At 35.9% G+C, this 5922-nt stretch overlaps 1 pseudogene; it reads right to left on the bottom strand.

Annotated features, from left to right (window-relative positions):
- Positions 1 to 3033: 3033 nt before the first annotated feature.
- Positions 3034 to 3375, bottom strand: LOC119521168 (annotated as a pseudogene).
- Positions 3376 to 5922: the final 2547 nt, after the last annotated feature.

Here is a 5922-nt window from a genome sequence, read left to right as displayed (position 1 = left end):
TATGTATTCTATTGTTTTGGGGTACAGTGCTCTGTATATGTCTGTTAGTCTAGTTCACTTATAGTACTGTTCAAGTTCTCTATTTCCTTATTGATCTTCTGTCTAGATGGTCTGTCTATTCATGAAAGTGGCATATTGAAGTCTCCAACTATTACTGTGATGGTGTTTATTTCTCCCTTCAGTATTTTCAGTTTCTCATGTATTTTGGGGCATTATCATTAGGTGCATAAAGTTTATGATTGTTGTTTATTCTTGGCTGATTGATCCTCTTATTAATACATAGTGTCTTTCTGTCTCTTTTTACAAGTTACTTAAAGTCTATTTTGTGCCATATTGGTATAGTTACCCCAGCTTTCTGTTGGTTACTATTTACATGGAATATTTTTCCCATCCTTTCACTATTTGTGTCTTTGGGTCTAAGGTAAGTCTCTTGTAAACAGCATATAGTTGGATTGTGCTTTAAAAAAAATTCATTCTGCCAATCTTTGTTTTCTGGTTAAGGAGTTTAATCAATTGACATTCACTGTAATTACTGACAAGGCAGGACTTACCTCAGCCATCTTGTCCTGTGTTTCTTATATGTCTTATATCTTCTTTGCTCTTGTTTTCCTTTATTGCAGGCTTATTTTGTGTATAGTTGATCTTTTATGTGTAACTGATTGATCCCTTTCTCATTTCCAACCATGTACATATTTTAAATACATTCTTTGTGGTTAACTGGGGTTTGTATTAAACAACCTAAGTCCATAACCTACCAGTTTGAAAAGATAACAACTCAACTTTAATAGCATACACAGACTCTGTTCCTAAGCCCATCTGTTTCCCTTCCTTATGTTGTTGTAGCCTCTTTATATTTTTGTATACCCATAGCATGCAAATATGATTATTTCTTATTCAATTGTATTCTAAATCTTATAGGAAATAAAGAGAAAAGTTACATACTGAGGATACCGTACTATTGGGTTTTGCATTTACCCCCTGTAGTTACCTTAAATGGAGATCTTCACTTCTTTGTAATTCTCAAGCTACTATTTCCTGTCCTCTTCTTTCAACCCAAAGAACTCCCTTTAGTATTTCTTGTAGGGGAGGTCTCTAGCTGATGAGCTCTCTCAGTTTCTGTTTATCTGTGAATATTTAAAACTCTCCCTCATTCTTGAAGGACAGTTTTGCCAGATAAAGAATAGCAGTTTTTCTCTTTTAGTATCTTAATTATGGCATATCACTGCCTTCCTGCCTCAGTGGTTTCTAATGAGAAATAGGCCCTTAGTATTACTGAGGATCACTTGTGTGGAATAAATTGCTTTTTCTTTAGCTGCTTTCAGAATTCTCTATCTTTGGCGTTCAACACTTTTTTTATTAGTATGTGTCTTGGAGTAGATCTACTAGGGATTATCCTGTTCAGAATTTGTTGCATTTCTTGGACATGTATATTTAGTCTTTTGTAAGACTTGGCCATTATTTCCACAAATATTCTTTTTGCTACTTTTTCTTTTCCTCTCCTTCTGGGACTCTCATGAGGGTATATTGGTATGCTTCATGTTGTCTCTCAGGCCCCTTAGGCTCTTTTCACTTTTTTTTCATTCTTTTCTCTATCTGCTCTTTCAACTGTATGATTTTGATTTTCCTGTATTCCAGTTTCCTGATTCTTTCTTCTGCCTATTCAAATCTGCCATTGAACACCTCTAGTGTATTTTTTTTTTACAGTTCCACAGTTTCAGTTATTTCCTTAATGTGAAATATAACATATATGTATAAAGGTGACAACTTTCGAAGTACGATTTAACAAGTAGTTATATAGGAAATTTCAAAGAATGTTATGGGTTACAGCTCCGCCATTTCAATTATTTCCTTCTAGCTGTTCTAATACCCTACCAACTAAGGAAAAAATTATATAAAGACTCAGTATTCATAATCCTTTGTTAAATTCTATCTTGTCATGTGGCCCTTTCTCTCTAGCTAAGCCAACTTGGCAGGTGAAATCACTGCCCTCCCCCTACGTGGGATCAGACACCCAGGGGAGTGAATCTCCTTGGCAATGTGGAATATGACTCCTGGGGAGGAATGCAGACCCAGCATCAGGATGGAGAACATCTTCTTGACCAAAAAGGGTATGTGAAAGGAAATGAAATAAGCTTCAGCGGCAGAGAGATTCCAAAAGGAGCTGAGAGGTTACTCTGGTGGGCACTCTTACACACAATATAGACAACCCTTTTTAGGTTCTAATGAATTGAAATAGCTTGCAGTAAATACCTGAAACTATCAAACTACAACCCAGAACCCTTGAATCTTGAAGACAATTATATAAAAATGTAGCTTATGAGGGGTGACAATGTGATTGGGAAAGCCAACCACACTCCCCTTTGTCCAGTGTATGGATGGATGAGTAGAAAAATGGGGGAAGGAAACAAACAAACAGACAGACAAAGGCACCCAGTGTTATTTTTTACTTTAATTGCTCTTTTTCACTGTAATTATTATTCTTGTTATTTTTATGTGTGTGGTAATGAAGGTGTCAGGGATTGATTCTGGTGATGAATGCACAACTATGTAATGGTACTGTGAGCAATTGAATGTATGATTTGTTTTGTATGACTGCATGGTATGTGAATATATCTCAATAAAATGAATGTTAAAAAAATTCTCTCTTGTCTATTGCTACCTCTTCCTTTCAGATGAACTAAATTTAGTTCATCAATTTAGTTCATCTCTCAGATGAACTAAATTGAAGGAAGATTGGCTTCTCTTGATATCTTTTTCAAATTACTGACACAAATTATAAAGAAATAATTATATATTTTGTCTAACATCAAATAATGTGCAAAAAGTTTCTAATATAGATACATTTCATGTTCAATTTCCAAAAATAAATAGAGGCTTTTTAATTGAAAGTATTAACATTCCTAGCTCTTTAAAGTCAACATGAAAAAACACAGTATAAAAAATGATATCTTGACTTTTGAATATCCCACTTAGTTACATAAAGTATTTTCTGTCCCAACACTTCTTCAAATTCAAAAGGCATTTATTTACTTCCTAAGAACATGGCAAACAGTCTTCATTTCGAACCATTAAGTTGGTTTCCATGGCAACACTGCAGGATTCCTTGGCTACCAAAGTCGCATTAGTTTACTGTGGAATTTCTCAATCGTTTTTACATCTTGAGCTTAGTCTGTTCTATACACCAAATGAACTAAATCATCTGTTTACCTTAATACACAGACTCCCATGAGAATGCCTATATTTGAGAACCACATGTGCCTTCATAGAGTCTGCAAGGGAGAGCTTCTCTGCTGCATAGCTGAACTCATCCCAGGTTTGGTACTGCAGCTTCGTGGTCTCGGGGTGGAAAGGGAGCGGGGAAGAGAGGCAAAACCATGGGACCCAAAATGGAATGACCCAGCACACCTACCTACCTACCTCCCACAGCCACTGGAGTCCTCATTGTGGTTTTGATTTGCATTTCCCTAACAGCTAGTGGAGATGAACATGTTTTTCATGTGTTTTTTAGCCATTTGTATTTCCTCTTTGGAGAAATGTTTTTTTTTCATATCTTTTGCCCATTTTATAATTCTACTGTTTGTACTATTGTTAAGTTGTAGGATTTCTTTATATATGCAGGATATCAGGCTCTTATCAGATATATGGTGTGCCAGTTTATATATATATTATGTCCCCCAGAAAAAGCCATGTTCTTTGATGCAATCTTGTGGGGGCAGATTCATTAACCTTTTTGATTAGGGTGTGACCTCTTGATTGGCTGTTTCCATGGAGATGTGACCCACCCAACTGGGGGTAATACCTTTTATTAGGTTATTTTCATGGAGATATGGACCCCACCCATTCAGGGTGGGTCTTGATTTAATCACTGGAGTCCTATAAAAGAGCTCACAAACAAAAGGATCTCAGAGCAGCTGAGAGTGACATTTTGGAGAGCAACTGAGAGTGACATTTTGGAGAGCAGTTCAGAGAGACATTTTGGATATGGCTGCTGAAAGCAGACTTTTGCTGACACTTTGGGGATGCTAACCCAGTGTTTGCTCCAGAGAAGCTAAAAGAGGACAAAACACCCCAAGAGCAACATTTTGAAGAAAGCACAGGAGCTGAGAGAGGAGCTGGAACACAACCCAGGATCAGCAGATGCCAGCCACGTGCCTTCCCAGCTAACAGAGGTTTTTCGGATATGGTTGGCCTTCTGTTGGTGAAGGTATACACATGTTGATGCCTTAATTTGGACATTTTTATGGCCTTCAGAGTGTAAATTTGTACTCAAATAAACCCCCTTTACCAAAGCCCATCCATTTCTGGTGTTCTGCATGATGTCAAAACTAGAACATCTGGTTTCCAAATATTTTCTCCCACTGAGTTAGCAATCTCTTCACCTTTTTGACAAAGTCTGTTGAGGCACCGAAGCTTTTGATTTTGAGGAGTTCCCATTTATCTATTTTTTTCTTTCACTGTGCTTTAGGTGTGTGAGATCTAAGAAGCTATTACTAGGTCTTAGAGATGTTTCCCTATGTATTTTCTAAGAGTTTTATGGTGCTGTCTCTTATATTGAGGTCTTTGATCTACTTTGAGTTAATTTTTGTATAGGGTGTGAAGTAGGGCTCCTCTTTCATTCTTTTGGGTATAGATTTCCAGTTCTCCCAGCCCCCTTTTCAAAGAGACTGTTTTGTTGCAGTTCGTTGGATTTGGGAGCCTTATGCAAAATCAGTTGACCATAGATCTGGGGGTCTATTTCCAAATTCTTGATTTGATTCCATTAATAAATATGTTTTTCTTTGTGCAATACCATGCTGTTTTGACCACTGTGGCTTTATAGTAGGTTTTTTTTTTTTTTTTTTTTACATTTTTATTGTGAAATATAATATATAAACAGAACATTGATAACTTTCAAAGTATGATTTAACAAGCAGTTAGAGAGCAAATTTCAAAGAATGTAATAGGTTACATTTCCACAATTTCAATTATTTCCTTCCTGGAAGTCTAGTGTATTTTTAATCTCCCTTATTATATTTTTCTTCCCCATAAGTTCTGTTGTGCTGCTTTTTATAGTTTCTAATTATTCTTTTTTGTTCACACTTCATCTTCTTTCTATCCTTTAGTTCTTTGTCCATATTTAGTTTATTTCTATTCATATTTTCCTTTAGCTCCTTGAGTTGATTTAGGGGAACTGACTGAATGTCTTTGATTAGTTTTTCCACTGTCTGTGTTTTCTCTGAGAGAAGTTTCAATATGTTCCATTGAATGGGCCATCTTTTCCTGATTCTTTGTATCACTTGTGATCTTTTGCCAATGTCCTGGTATTTGATAGTTCTGATGTGCTATGATTAGGATAGCTAGAAGGAAATATCTGAAACTGCTGAACTGCAATCCAGTATCATTGATTCTTGAAGATGATTGTATAACTATATAGCTTTTATGGTGTGACTGTGTGATTGCAAAAACCTTATGGCTCACACTCCCTTTACACAGTGTATGGACAAATGAGTAGAAAAATGGGGACAAAAAGTAAAAAAAAACTAATGGGGTGGAGGAGGTGTGTGGGATGTTTTGGGTATTCTTTTTTACTTTATTTTTATTCTTATTTTTATTTTTTGGAGTAATGAAAATGTTCAAAAATTGATTGTGGTGATGAATGCACAACTATATTGTGATGATGTCAGTTTCTCCCTCTTCCCTAGGGTTTTAGTGTAGCTTGGCTGTGTTTTAAGGCTCTTCTTCGAGGCTTGGTCCAATTTATACTGAACATTTAGAGCAGCCCATGTTTAAAAGTTCAGATTTTCTTAGGTCTTTCTGCACTTGCCTCTTGCCCTGGGCATGCTCACTAAGTATTTTTTTTTTTTTTTTGTCTTTTTTTTTTTTTTTTTTTAACTTTCCCTTCTTTTTTAAATCAACTGTATGAAAAAAAAAGTTAAAAAGAAA

This window comes from Choloepus didactylus, chromosome 27 (genome assembly GCF_015220235.1).
Source record: "Choloepus didactylus isolate mChoDid1 chromosome 27, mChoDid1.pri, whole genome shotgun sequence".
Classification (NCBI taxonomy): domain Eukaryota; kingdom Metazoa; phylum Chordata; class Mammalia; order Pilosa; family Megalonychidae; genus Choloepus; species Choloepus didactylus.
The sequence above is the reverse complement of the archived record's forward strand: the minus strand, read 5'-3'. Positions and strand labels throughout refer to the sequence as shown.